At 50.3% G+C, this 15,064-nt stretch overlaps 1 pseudogene; it reads right to left on the bottom strand.

The window, feature by feature from the left end:
* LOC124974746 (pleckstrin homology domain-containing family F member 2-like) overlaps nucleotides 1-13,450 on the bottom strand; it is a 44,541-nt pseudogene extending 31,091 nt beyond the window's left edge.
* Nucleotides 13,451-15,064: the final 1,614 nt, after the last annotated feature.

Raw genomic sequence — 15,064 nt, 5'->3', positions numbered from 1 at the left:
GTGTATGTTTGGTCTAAAGTGCAGTTCAAGTCCAGGGTTTCCCTACCGCTTTCTTTCTAGAACAGGAAGCCACTGCTGAAATTGGGTTTTTGAGATCCCTTGCTATTATATTGAAGATTTACCATCACAGTAATGATGACGGATGTGACCTCCCTCCTGCCGTTTGTGCATTTCCATCGACTGGAGAACCGCCACACCTCCATTTCTGTCTGGCTGTCCCCTTCACCACCTGAGGGTCATCTGCAGTGCCCGACTTGTTCAGTTGGTGCTCTGTCGCCTACTAAGGCTTTTACCTCGTGGCCGTCATACGCTGACTTAAAACGTCTTGGACTTCAGAAGGCCTGTTTTAGGTTGGTAACACATTATCTCTGATCGTTTACACAGACTGTACACACTCGTCCGTGTTCTATGGTTTTGATGTTTCGTTTTACATCTTTATCCAACTGGTATCCTTGGGAGATCATCGCCCTTACAGCCACCTTGTCTTTGAACCTTCCCGTGAGGGATCTCATTGGTCTCCACACACCGTTAGAGTCTCAGGACATCCTAAGTCTGACCACATCCTCAGTTTCCCAGGGTTTCTCCGTCTTGCGTTCCCAGGTTATGAGGCAGCGCATCTCCATCGGCCTGCAGCAGGCTTCTCTGATCCATGACGAGGCTCGTCTGTGGCGATGGGTTCTGTTGTGCTTCACACGCCGACTTGTCCACGTCCCTTCTGTGTGTTCTTAAGTAGACAGGTTCTTCTTTTATTTTAGAAGTTCACAGTTGGAGGGAATTTACCTTTAGTCCCGGATGAGACTTTGAATGTGAATCCTGAGGGGTGCTGGGCTGCTTTATGATTTTGGCACTGCAGGGATAGAATAGACACATTTGCTGGCTTTCATCCTGTGTGTTTCCGCCATCTAAAGGGAGCCAGGAGCGATGGCGCTAGGACAGGAAGACCTGCGGGTTCCAGCTGAGCGCTGCCAGGTTCGCCTCAGCTTGCCATGCTGGCTCCGTGTGCACCTGCCACAACATCTCCTGTTCTGGTGAGACAAAGGAGGTTCTTCTAAAAACGCTTACAGGATTCTCTGCCCTCAAATCTCATAACTGTGGGAACTGACTCCTGACGTGGCTTGTGGGAGGACCGAGGGGTCGGTTCACGTAGACCGCTCACGCTCCGGTGCAGGCAGGCCACGAGGGGCTCCTCTGGGCTCTGGTCAGTCTTGCCAGACGCTGATGGAAGCAGACCGCCCTGAACAACTAGGCCAGACTGGACTTTTGATCCACCCCAGCGAAGGCACATCTTGCCTCATTGTAGCTTTGAGAATGTGATATCATCTAGAAAACGTTCTCCAGTTACACTCGTTACGATTTTTAATTTTTACCAACCTTTTATTAAGGACAAAAGAGTAAAATCACATGGACGATAGAGGTGAAATCTGCTCTTCCGCACTGAGTGCACGAGACCATCACGCCCAAGCCTTGGCTTGGCACTTGAAGCCTCTGCGTCTGCGGACGTAAGAACACTCTGGATTCTGGAAAGATAAGCACCATGGTCTCCAGGAAGCCTGGACCAGTGAGAGGCAGAGAGGTGGGCAGCACGCACGCAGTAGACGTGGCCACCACCTCTCAGGTCACAGGGAGAGTGCGGGAGCTGCCACCCCTGTCATCAAACAGGAGAAGCTAGAGAACGGAAACTGACCCGTTGCTGGGACCCTTCTGGAAACAGCTTGCAGAGCAGACCACAGTGCTGACAGACACGCGGGACCAAGACGCAGCGGAGAGCCCTGCGGCAAGAGAAGCCAGCGGTCCTGAGTCCTGACCCCGGGCGAGCGCGGTGGTAGGTCCCTGCCGGAGAGGTGGACCAGCAGCAGGAACTACCTCAGGGAGACAGTCGCAGGGTTCTGCACGCTCACAGCACTCGTCTTGCAAAGCCAATGATGTTTCCTGCTGGAAAGCCAAAGGCGCTGCCCCAGAACACGAGGGAAAGGAGAGACGCTGAGTGGCATGCAGTGCAACAGAGACGGCTCCGTGCCAAAGCCCACTCTCCAGAAGGCAGCGTGCCGCACAGGCTCCACGGGTGAACCCCGGGACAGGATTCCCGTCCACCCCACAGGGCAACGGTGACCAGCTCCTGCAGGGAGCTCTCGGCACAGGCTCTGGGTGGACAGAGGTTTCTCCTAAGACTAAGATAAGCTGCGCCGACCCTTTCCCTAGCGCCTGCCCAGCAGAGCTCCCATGCTGGCCTGGACCAGCGGTGAAGAGCTGCAGAGTTGGACTCGCTCTCAGGAGGGTTTCCTAGGGAAGACCGACACACAGGGAAGACACTTGCACACGGACGGAACGTTGGTCCTGTTGGAACCTGCGAGCACAGGGAAGGTCAGACACATCCTGCTCCCACCCAGAGAACAGCCCCTCTCACTGGGCCCCGTTTGCCTCTGTTCCCATGATGGACTTGTGGTGAGTGGCTTTCAACACAAAACTGAAATGTGCACTGAAGGCCAGGGAAACACGGGCCCAGAGCGAGAGTTAATGACGGTGGCCACCTGGGAGGCCAGAGATGGACAAGGGTCAAATAGTCCAGAAGGTTGTTAGTACTGGAAGCCACGGAGACTCTGCAGGCCAGAGGAGAAGCTGGAGGCCAAAACCCTGGAGGAGGAGTGAGGAGTCCTTCAGCTCCCGTCAGTTGGCTTCCCGTGGCCAAGGCAGGAACCAACAGGAGACCCAGGTCAGATTCATGACAGGCCCGAGCCGCACAGCAGCGAGCTCAGAGGAGAGAAAAGGAGTCGTCCTGCTTCCCGTCACTGTGACACGTGCAGGGAGATCAACTTACAAAACGGACAGGTTTGCTCTGGCTGCTCTTTCAGACTTCTCTCCGCGGCCTGTTGGCCCTGTGGCTTTGGGCCCCTGGTGACCAGCACACCAGAGTGGGGCGCACAGACGAGGAGCCAAGCTCAGCCTACAGCAGCAGGGAAGGAGAGGGACAGAGGCGGGGCTGGAGTCCCCCTGTGCCCTGCCAGGGCCCAGCCCCAGGCTCCAGCACTGCCCAGCAGCACTGTGGGCTGGCCAGCAACCTGTGGCCTGGAGGCCACTGGAGAAGAGGTCACATCCCAAATGCGGCAGTTACCAAAATCTGACTGAGGTGTGTCTCCTCAGATTGGAGGAACACCAGACATAAGGGAAGCACCTGCAAATGGTGACGGGGAGGGACAGCACTGTGACCAGTGCAGACAGATGCCACCCGTCCTGAAAGCTGCAGCGGCCCTGGCCGTGTGCTCTTTGGGGAGAACAGGCAGGTAAGTCAGACAGCTGCCGTGTCCAGAAATGAACCCCACACAGCCCGTGTGTCTTTGACGAAGGAGCAAGCACAGTGGCAGAGTTTAGGTCTAGAATGTTCCCCGAAGACTCCTGGGCTTTGGCCTGGTCCCCAGCTGCTGGGCTCCTGGAAGGTGGTGTGACTCCAGGAGACGGCCTAGCTGGAGGTGCTTTACTCAGCTTGTGCGCTGCCGTGAGCAGAACACCCAGCCAGGGGACCTGGACAGGAAGAGTTTACTTGGGAATTGCAGCTTCAGAGGTCTGATCCCTGGGTGGCCAACTCCTCGGCTTCAGGCCCAAGTGAGGCAGAGCCTCTTGGGGAAGGGCCACCTGAGGCTTCACCCAGCCAGGCCAAGGATGCGCTGCTGCACGAGCCTTTTGAGATCACTTCTCAAGGCCAAGAACCCCACATGCCAGGAGTGGAGTCCCAGGACCTGTCTGCCAAGCTGGCTGGCTGTCTGGCTTCGACCCCGTCCCTTCTTTATACGCCCCTGCTCCTCCATCGAGGGATGGGAATGTTGACTCTGTGCCCTGGTGTGTTGCACTGATGTAACTCGCTTTTGATGTTTGCAGGACTCACAGCCAAAGAGCCTCAGAGGTGACTTTGGAGGTGGACTTTTGAGTCATGCTGACAACTATTAAGACTATGGAAACCTTTGGAGATGGACTGAGTGCATTTTGCATTATGAGATGGATGTGAGCTCTTATGGCCCAGGGATCCTATATCATGATTTGCATATGAGTTGAGCCCAAAATCTCATCTAAGACAATACAGGAATGTCCAGAGCTGAAATCATTACATTGTCAGCATTGTAAGCTCATCAGCACATTGACCAGTTTGATGGATTAATAATCGAATCGATTACTGGGTGGTAACTTCATGCTGGGGGGCATGGCTAGGGGAAGTAGGTCATGAAGAAAAAATTTTCCTCCTCTAAGTTATCCGTGTCCATTATTTTGGTTATAATGACAAATAACCATCTAATAAAATGTACCGACAAACCTATCACCAGTCCCCATCTATGCACCTCTATTTGTTTTATCTCCTCCAGGAGGTGATAGATGCACTGGATCACCACAATGGCACAGCAAGCAGCCCCAAGTCCTTGTGCCCCACAGAAACTTCAAAAGACAATTAAAAACTCTCATGACCAAGTTTCCCGGAACGCTGGCACCTAGGAGAAAGGGTGCTGTGTGAGTTGCAATGCCAAGTTGCAATGCTGTCCAAGACGGGCGCTGGTGGGCAGCAGTTTGAAGCCGCAGCAGCTGTTTCTCAGAACAGGACCTGGGTGCCTGGTTTTGGGGAGCAGAGTAGACTTGTTCACAATTTATGTGACCCACCTGCCCCTAGCCGTCGGGAGGTACCTGCAGTCTGAAAAGCAGCACTCTTCTCTTTTTCACCTGACTTCAACTCAGGGCGGACACAGGAATGATTTATTTAATAATATGGGAAGTTGAGCTGGCAAACTGCAGCCTGCTGGTTGCAAACTGGAATGGTCTAGACACACCGTAATCCACCCAAGGCCTCGAGTGAAGTGCTGGGAGAAGCCTCGTGGAGAAATCAGGACATTCAAATCACCCATCACAGCTAGCGCAGGAGCCAAGGAGATGCTCAGACAGACAAACTCACAAGTGGCCCAAGTAGGGTGAGGCCTTCACTGGGGCTGGTTCTAGGCTCAGCATCGACCTGGGAAGCGCTGAATCAGGGCCCCAGGCAGAGCCACCCTGCGGTGGCTGACCATGGTGTCTACTGTCTTCTCATTTGTGCCTTCAGTCTGACGCCGACCTGGGGTGCCCGCTTGTGATCTTGAGGTCAGTGGGACCCAAGGCCCCAGCTGAGGGTCCTTATGCCTCTGATCTCCCCAGATGTGTCTTTCAGCTGCCTGGACTGACAGCCTCAGAAAACCTTGATCTGCTGGACACAGAAGCACCATCCCAGCTGCTGGCAGGCTGAGACAGGAGGGGCACAAGTTCAAGGTCAGCCTGGGCCTTGTTTCGACATAAAATAAAAAGGGCTGGGTCTGTGGGACTTACCTGCCACACAGGGCCTTGTGTCCATTGCAAGCACCTCAAAAAGAAAGGGACAGAGCGAGGACCCAGGCCCACCCGCCCAGGAGCTTCGGTGAGGACCCAGGCCCATCTGCAACACCCAAGTGCTGCGGCTCCCCGCCTTCCACCACCTTCAGAAGCCTCTGAAGCCATCTTGGATTATCCCTGAAGTGGAATCCGCCATCTTTAGGTGGGGCAACCCTCTCCTGAGAAGCCTGCTGAAGACTAGCAGCTCATTGTCAGGTAGCTCTCAGGCATCAGGCTGCTGAAGACTTGAGGTTTGACTAGAATATGACAGTTGTGTGGTAGGGTGTTTTAGTTTTTGATTTTTATTTTTTCTTTTTCTCAATTCTTTATTTTCCTCTTATCCCCCTGTTTCCTCGGAGTCTGTTTCTCCTTTCCTCATGCTAACAGCCAGCTTCCTTTGATCCTGATTTCACCTTCCCTATGAACTAGTGCCTCTAACACCCACTTGTAATCCCATTAATATCACATCCTACGCCCCTCCCCATCCTCTTTGTCCACCATTAGAAATGGTAGACCTCATTGCGAACCTATTGGATATACTGTAGATAATGATCAAACTCATCCTCTCTGTTTATTACAACTCGACTGTTAACGTCTTCATAGGGCCTATTTGGTTTAAGGATGCATATTGTTTACATTGGGTGCTGCTAATATTTTTCTCCCCCTTAAAGGTGAGGCGTTGGAAACCTGCAGGACACTATAAACCTCTGGGGGAAAACTGTAAATACCCCAGATCTGCACTGCTAGAGGGGAAGACACACAAACAACATGAGAAAAACGAGGGAAGAAAGTACCCCAAATAAACCAAGATTTTAAATTAATCTTAATTTAAATTTTAAAATTTAATTTTAAAATTTAAAATCTTAATTTAAAATTAAGATTTTAAATTAATCTGCTGACATCACGGTAGAAAAAATGTCAGAAAAGGAATTCAGAATGTACAGAATTAAAATGATCTGGGAAGCAAAGGATGATAAAACAGAGCAAGTGCAGGCAATGAATGTTCACTTCAATAAACAGTTAAAAGAGCAACTGCAGGAAGCAAAAGATCATTTCAACAAAGAGATAGAAATGCTGGGTGGGGGGAAGAAATCCATGAAATGAAGGAATCAATAAACCAAATTGAAAACTCAATAGAAATGGTCACCAGCAAACTAGATCACTTGGAATATGGAAACTCAGACAATGAATACAAAGTATTTAATCTTCAAAATAAAGTTGAGCCAGCAGAGAATATGGTAAGAAATCACAAACAAAACCTCGAAGAACAATGGGATATCATGAAAAGACCAAATTTAAGAATTATTGAGATTGAGGAAAGCACAGAGATACAAACCAAATGGAATGAATAACCTAGTCAATGAAATAATATCAGAAAATTTCCCAAACCTGAAGAATGAAATGGAAAATCAACTTCAAGAGGCTTACAGAACACCAACTGCTCAAAATGACCACAGATCCACACCAAGGCACATTATAATGAAAATTCCCAACATACAAAATAAAGATAGAATTTTAAAGACTGTGAGAGAAAAGCATCAGGTTAAATATAGGGGGAAACCAATACAGATATCAGCAAATTTCTCAGACCCCAAAAGGGCCTGGAGCAACATATTTCAAGCTCTGAAAGAACATGGTTGCCAACCAAGAATCTTATACCCAGCAAGACTAACTTTCAGATTTGAGGACAAAATAAAATCCTTCCATGATAAACAAAAGTTCAAAGAATTTACAACTAGAAAGTCTGTGCTGGAGAACATTCTCAGCAAAATATTCCATGAGGAGGAAATGAAAAACAACAATGTAAGTCAACAAAGGGAGGAACTACCCTAAAGATAAAACCAATCAAAGGAGAAACCAAGTCAAGTTAAAAACTAAAAATCAGCCCAAATGACCGGGAATACAAATCATATATCAATAATAACCCTGAATGTCAATGGCCTAGACTCATCAATCAAAAGATATAAACTGGCAGTTTGGATTTAAAAAAAAAACAACAACAATATGCTGCCTTCAAGAGACTCACCTCCTAGGCAAGACATCCACAGACTGAAGGTGAAAGGTTGGGAAAAATCATATCACTCATATGGACTGTGCAAACAAGCAGGGGTTTCCATCCTTATATCAGACAAAGTGGAATTCAAGCCGATGTTAGTCGGAAGGGATGAAGAAGGACATTTCATACTTCCTAAGGGAACCATAAGTCAGGAAGATATGGACAATCATAAATATTTATGCCCCAAACAATGGCACATCCATGTATGTCAAACAAATCCTTCTCAATTCCAGGAATCAAATAGACCATAACGCAGTAATTCTGGGTGACTTTAACACATTGCTGTCACCACTGGACAGATCTTCTGAACAAAGACTGAACAAGAATACCACAGAACTCAGGAATACAAGCTGTAACTTAATAGACATATACAGAATTGTCCATCCATCACGAGCAAATACACTTTTTTCTTCTCAGCAGCACGTGGATCCTTCTCTAAAATTGACCGTATGTTATGCCACAAAACTACTCTTAGAAAATGCAAAAATATAGAGATACTACTTTGTATTTCATCATATCATAATTGAATGAAATTAGAAATTCATGACAAAATAAAAAACAGAAGCTACTCCAACAACTGGAGGCTAAATAATATGCTACTGAAGGATGCACGGATAGCAGAAGACATCAGGGAGGAGATAAAAGAAATCTTAGAGGTAAATGAGAACAATGATACAGCATATCAAAATCTCTGGGACACTATGAAAGCGGTACTAAGAGGGAAATTCATTGCATGGAGCACATTCTGTAAAAGAATAAAAAGTCAACAACTAAATGACCTAACATTACTTCTCAAAGTCCTAGAGAAAGAAGAACAGATCAACACCAAAATTAGTAGAAGACAGGAAATAATTAAAATCAGAACTGAAATCAATGAAATTGAAACAAAAGAAAGAATTCAAAAAATTGACAAAACAAAAAGTTGCTTCTATGAAAATGTTAACAAAATTGCTAAACCCTTAGCCACAGTAACGAAAAGAAAGAGAGAGAAAACTCAAATTACTGGAATTTGTGATGAGAAAGGAAATATTGCAACAGACACCACTGAAATACATAACATAATTAGAAGCTATTTTGAAAATCTATACTCCCACAGAATAAAAAATGTCAAAGACACTGACAAATTTCTAGAGACATATGATCCACCCAAACTGAATCAGGAGGACGCACACTATTTAAACAGATCAATATCAAGCAATGAAACAGAAGAAGCCATCAAAAGCTTACCAACCAAGAAAAGTCCAGGACCAGATGGATTCTCAGCCCAGTTCTACAAGACCTTCAAATGAGAATTCATTCCAATACTCCTCAAAGTATTCCATGAAATAGAAAAGGAGGGAACCCTTCCAAACTCTTTCTATGAGGCTAGTATCACATTGATACCAAAAGCAGACAAAGATGCATCAAGGAAAGAAAACTTCAGACCAATAACACTGATGAACGCAAACCCAAAAATCGTTAACAGAATTCTGGAAAACCCCTTATAAAAAGATATTAAAAAGATAATTCACCATGACCAAGTGGGATTTATCCTAGGGATGCAAGATTGCTTCAACATCCAGAAATCAATAAATGAAATTCATCACATCAATAGACTTAAGGTTAAGAATCATATGATTATTTCAATAGATGTAGAGAAAACATTTGATAAAATACCACACCCCATCATGCTCAAAACACTAGAAAACTAGAGGTAGTAGGAACATACCTCAACCCTGTAAGGGCCATCTATGCTAAGCCCATGGCCAATATCATTCTAAATGGTGAAAAACTGAAAGCATTCCCCCTTAAAACTGGAACAAAGCAGGGATGCCCTCTTTCACCACTTCTATTCAACATAGTCCTTGAAACTCTAGCCAGAGCAATCAGACAAGAGAAAGAAATTAAAAGGATATGAATAGCAAAAGACCTCCTCAAGCTATCACTATTTGCCAATGACATGATTCTATATAGAGAGGATCCAAAAAACTCCACCAGAAAACTTCTGGAACTCATAAATGAGTTCAGCAAAGTAGCAGGATATAAAATCAACACACATAAATCTCATGCATTTCTATTCATAAGTGATGAATCCTGTGAAAGAGAAATTAGGAAAAGTACTCCACTCACAATAGCCTCAAAAAAAATACTTGAGAATCAATCTAATAAAAGAGGTGAAAGACCTCTACAATGAGAACTACAGAACACTAAAGAAAGAAATTAAAGAAAAACTTAGAAGATGGAAAGGTCTCCCATGTTCTTGGATAGGCAGAATTAATATTGTCAAAATGGCCATACTACCTAAAGTGCTATACAGATTCAATGCAATTCCAATTAAAAGCCCAATGATGTACCTTACAGAAATTGAGCAAGCAATCATGAAATTCATCTGGAAGAATAAGAAACCCAGAATAGCCAAGGCGCTCCCTAGCAAGAGGATTGAAGCAGGAGGTATGACGATACCAAGACTTAATCTAGACTATAGAGCAATAGTAGCAAAAACAGCATGGTATTGGCACCAAAATAGACAGATAGATGAATGGAACAGAATAGAGGACACAGAGATAAACCCACATAAGTACAGTTATCTCATACTAGACTGAGGTGCCAAAGACATACAATGGAGAAAAGATAGCCTCTTCAACAAATGGTGCTGGTGAAACTGGAAATCCATATGCAGCAGAATGAAACTAAACCCCTATCTCTCACCCTGCACAAAACTCAACTCAAAATGGATCAAGGATATAGGAATTAGACCTGAGATCCTTCCCGAAATAGAAGAAAAAGTAGGCCCGAATCTCCATCATGTTGGTTTAGGACCAGATTCCTTAACAAGACCCCTAGAGCGCAAGGAATAAAAGCAAGAATCAATAAGTGGGTTGGATTCGAACTAAAACATTTTTTATCAGCAAAGGAAACAATCCATGTTGTGAAAAGAGAGCCCACAGAGTGGGAGTAAATCTTTACCACACACACTTCAGAGAGAGCATTGATCTCCAGAATTTATAAAGAACTTAAACATTTTACACCAAAAATACAAAGAACCCAATCAGTAAATGGGCTAAGGAACTGAGCACACACTTTACAGAAGAAGCTATGGGATCAATCAACAAATAGATGAAAAAGTGCTCATCATCTTTAGTAACTAGAGAAATGCAAATTAAAATCACCCTAAGAGTTCATCTAACTCCAATTGGAATGTCTATTATCAAGAACAGAAGCAATAATAAGTGTTGGCGAGGATGTGGGGAAAAAGGCACACTTGTACATTGCTGGCGGAGTTGCAAATTGGTGCAGCCGCTCTGGAAAGCAGTATGGAGATTCCTCAGAAAGTTTGGAATAGACCCACCATTTGACCCAGCTATCCCAGTCCTTGGCCTATACCCAAAGGACTTAAAATCAGCATATTACAGAGATACAGCCACATCAATGTTCATAGCTGCTCAATTCACAATAGCTGGATTGTGGAGCCAATGTAGATGCCCTTCAATAGATGAATGGATAAAGAAACTGAGGTATATATATATACAATGGAATACTACTCAGCCATAAAGAAGAATAAAATTATGGCACTTGCAGGTAATTGGATGGAGCTGGAGACTATCATGCTAAGTGAAATAAGTCAATTCCTAAAATCCAGAGCCCAAATCCTTTTCTCTGATAAGCAGATGCTGATACACAATGGTGCGGGGGCTTGGGGGTAAGGGAAGAACGGAGGAACGCTGGATTGTGTAGAGGGAAATGAGGGGAGGGGGAGGCGTGGGGAAGGAAAGATGGTGGAACGAGGCAGACACACTCCCTGTGAGCAGGTATGATCACCAAACGAAGTGACTACGTCGTGTGCAAGCAGAGAAATGAAAAGTCGCACCGCATTTGTGTACAGTGGGCCAAAATGCAGTCTGTAAAAATAAAAATGAGTGAGATTTTAAAGAGGAAAGAGGAGCGGAGCATAGCCCACGCCCCACCTCTGGCTCTGGCTCTGGGCAGCCCACAGGCCTCTAGGGTCCTGTCCAACCAGTGATTTTCAGACCCCTCATGTGGCTACAGCTCTGAGGTGCCTAAAAGGCCTCAGCACCTTAAAGCAGTCCAGAGGAACTGGGCTGACCCTGGAGAGGCCCAGCCCTGGCCCTGCACGAGGACAGCGCCATGGCTTCTGCTGCTCACCCCGGGGCAAGGACTGACGTCGACCCCGAGGGGACGGGGCAGCTGGGCTGTGGGACGTGGAAGGTCGGAGGATCCCCGTGCAGGGTGGGAGGGGCTTGCCTGCTTCCTAGGGTGGGTCTGCAGCCGTCACCCCCTTTCCCTGGACTCCAGCCAAGACAGACTCTCAGGCAGGGTCAGCTCTGCCTCAGACCATCACTGCCTTTTGGCAGCAAATTGAAAACATTCACCACCCAAGCAGGTGGCAAAGTGGGCACTGCCTAAACAGCCCCCGCTCTGGGATGCCGCAGAGTCCAGAGCAGCAAACCGTCCGTTTCTGTCTTCTGCAGCCCTGCGTGAACCTCCTGCAGGCTCATCTTCCCCTGCCGTCTCAGCAGCCAGGGGAGTCCAAGGAGCCAGTGCTGGAAGTTCCCTGGCATGGCTCTCGGGGGTCTGCTCTAGAGCGGCAGCCAGACCCGTCCCCAGCAGGACAGGTTCTGCCCTCGCCCCTTGCCAGTGGGGTTCTCAAAGTCCTCACAGCTGCTCCTAAGAGGGCAGGACTGAGAAGACCGCTGGGGGACTCTGCAGGATTCACTGATCCAGGTCGCCTGTGTAGAAACAGGGACTCTGTGTGTGTGTTGCTGAGTGTCGCCGTCTGACCAGACCCCTGGTAAGTCCCTGGCTTTGTGCGGGAAGTGGGTCACAGAGCAGAGGCTCCTTCCACGCCTGCCACACCACCTCAGAAGACCTGGGGGTGAGGGCAGGTGCACGGCAGGTTGAGGAGATGCGTGGGAGGAGTCGCGGGGCTCGAGGGTGCTGTGTGCTGGCTGGAATCGCATTTATGTACCTGGAATGCTGAACGCGAGACGGCACTTACCATCACACAGGGCCAAAGCCTCGGAGATCGGCCTCCTGGACTGGAGAGCCTGCCTTATCACCGTTACAGAAAATCAGCTCTTTCTTTTTCTATTCCTGAGAAAAGCAAAGCCCGGGTGAAGCGGGGAAAGTACTGGAATAAAGTAACCATGTCTGCCGAGGTTGGGGAGGAGGATGGCTACAGGAGTCTCGGCCTGGCCTGGCTGAGGAAGCGGCCCTGCAGGCCTCCTGTCTGCACGTCCCCAGAGTCCGAGGGGCCGAGCGGGAGGCACGTGTGGGAACAGGGTGGAGGGCCCCGCCCTTCTTGCTCAGCACACCCCTGCTCCACAGGGCAGAAGCCAGGCAGAAGTCCAGCAGGTGGCAGAGACACGGGACAAGCCCCTCCAGCTTTGCAGGGACGCTGCCCACATCCTGGCTGCCGGATGCTTCTTGTGTGTGACTTTCCCCAGCACTTGCAAAAGGGGATTTGTGGGTGGTCACCGTGCCCAGAGCAGAAGGCTTGGGGGAGCCAACACCACGCACCGCGCAAGCCCCTCAGACGGACCCTCCCAGGCCCTGGCGTTCCCCAGGGCTCCTCTCGCCTCCCAAGGGCCGTGCTCCTGCGTGCTGGGCTTCCTGCTGGGACTCAAGTCCCAGCCCTGCCTGCCTTGCCTCCACTGTGCCGGAGGAACTCGCCCTTGCCGCAGCGCTTGAGGAGGGGCTCCCGTTCACACGGTTCCTGAAGGCAGTCCCGCAGGCAGGCTCACACAGGAGTGTCTGGGACGGAAGATCCCGAGGGAGCGCCCCCACCCCCCGGGTGTCCATTGGAGGAAGTGGACTTCCCGGCCTCCGGAGGGATGAAGCCACGTAGGTCCTGGGAAGGCTGCGCCCTGTGGTCAGAGAAGTGGGACCAGAACAGGAATCACGGCCCCTCCACCAACCTGGGCTGAGTCAGGACCTGAGGCAGCAAGGGAATGCCTGGGTGAGGAGGGGCTCCTGCCTGCAGGGCCGGTGCCTCACAAAGAGCTCCATGGTCTTCGCGGGCATCTTGTTCTCCAGTGGCAGACCCGCCGTGCCAGGGTGCAGGATGGAGAGAGTCGCGGAGAACAGCCGGGGCAGCAGACTCCCTGCCACCAGCGTCCTGGTGTGTCAAGCTCCAGGAGGGGCACGGAAACCTCCACCATGAAGGGGACAGCGGCAGCACAGAAGGCCAGCCTCCCTGAACAGGCCCAGCGGGGACTTCAGGAACGGAGCTCGGAACAGCTGCAGCCACAGGAGACTCGACCGAGCAGAGCGGGTGCGGCTGGCTGGAAGCCCGTGCCCGGGACAGATGTAGCGTGAGGCGCAAGAGGACGTGGAGTCCCTGGGCACCAGGAGGGAGTGCCCCAAAGGGAAGAGGGGTGTTGGGAAGCAGCAGAGTGGAGGCCGCAGCCTGCTCGCCCGGCGAGTCCGCAGCCCACAGTGCCGACCGCAGCCGGGCCTCCTGCCCCAGGTTACCTGTCCCTCCCAGGCCAGGGCTGTCCTCGAGGCTGGCCCCATGGCTGTCCCTCACTGCAGACTCCAGAGTCCTAAGCCCATGGGCTTCACGTCCACACCACAGACCTGGTGCCCTTGCCCCACAGAACCTCCTTCCTTGAGGTCCAGGTCCACTGCCCTGCAGCCTGAGTGCTCCTCCCTGCAGCCTGAGTGCTCCTCCCTGCAGCCTGAGTGCTCCTCCCTGCAGCCTGAGTGCTCCTCCCTGAGGCACCAGAACACAGCCAGAGCCACGGGCGCTGGGGCTGCCCGCTGCATGCACAGGTCTCCTGAGCGCGCTGCCCGCCATGGCAGAGGTCTGTCTGGGCAGCCTCCACCTGGGGCTGGGCTCTTGTCCCCACTTGGCCTCCCTGATGCGCTTGATGCAGCCAGCACCGCTGTGATGTTCACACGGGATTTGCTCAAGAAGCCCGAACCACCGACACCACCTCTTCAACCGAATCCTGAATCCGCCTTCCCTCTGTCCACACAGCTCCCCGTCTCCTGAGCCGTGCCCTCCAGCCCTGGTCTCTGCAAGGTGAGGGACAAGGGACGCTGTGGCAGAGGCCATGGGACTTGCAAAGTGTGGGGGCGGCTCCAGGGTGTGCTGGGCAGGGCCTGGAGAGAGGGGAGGCGGTCACCGGGATGCTGGAGGCTGGCCGAGGAAGGCGTCAGGCAGGCTGCAGCTGCCCAGTGCAGAACACCACATCCAGAGGACCTGCTGCAGGGGAGGCCCGACTCCTGGCCTCCACTCAGCCTTCCCACTCATCCTCCCTGATGGAACCATAACACATGCAGGGAGAGGCACAGAAATGGGCAGGAAGAGCCCTCTATGAAGGCCAAGGGGGCAGACAGGGAAGAAAGCGCGGGGCGGCGTGCGCAGGTGCTGGGGAAGGGAGGACCCCCCAACAGCCGTGGGAGCAGGGCCGTTTCACACCTGCCTGACGTGGAGGCTCTCTGGACAAGCACGTCGCCTGGGACCGGAGCTGGCTTCTGCGGGAGGCTTGCCTGGGGACTTGCTGGGGATCCCTCCATGCAGCGAAGCCCTCGGTGCATGGAGCCCTCGGCGGGACCCAGGTCCCCCTAAGACGAGGCCGCACTCTGCTCACCCACGCTGGTGGTCCGTCTAAAGCCTGCTGCCCGGGAGCC

This window comes from Sciurus carolinensis, unplaced genomic scaffold, assembly GCF_902686445.1.
Source record: "Sciurus carolinensis unplaced genomic scaffold, mSciCar1.2, whole genome shotgun sequence".
Classification (NCBI taxonomy): Eukaryota; Metazoa; Chordata; class Mammalia; order Rodentia; family Sciuridae; genus Sciurus; species Sciurus carolinensis.
Note: the sequence above shows the minus strand (reverse complement) of the source record. Positions and strands in the feature narration are given on the sequence as shown.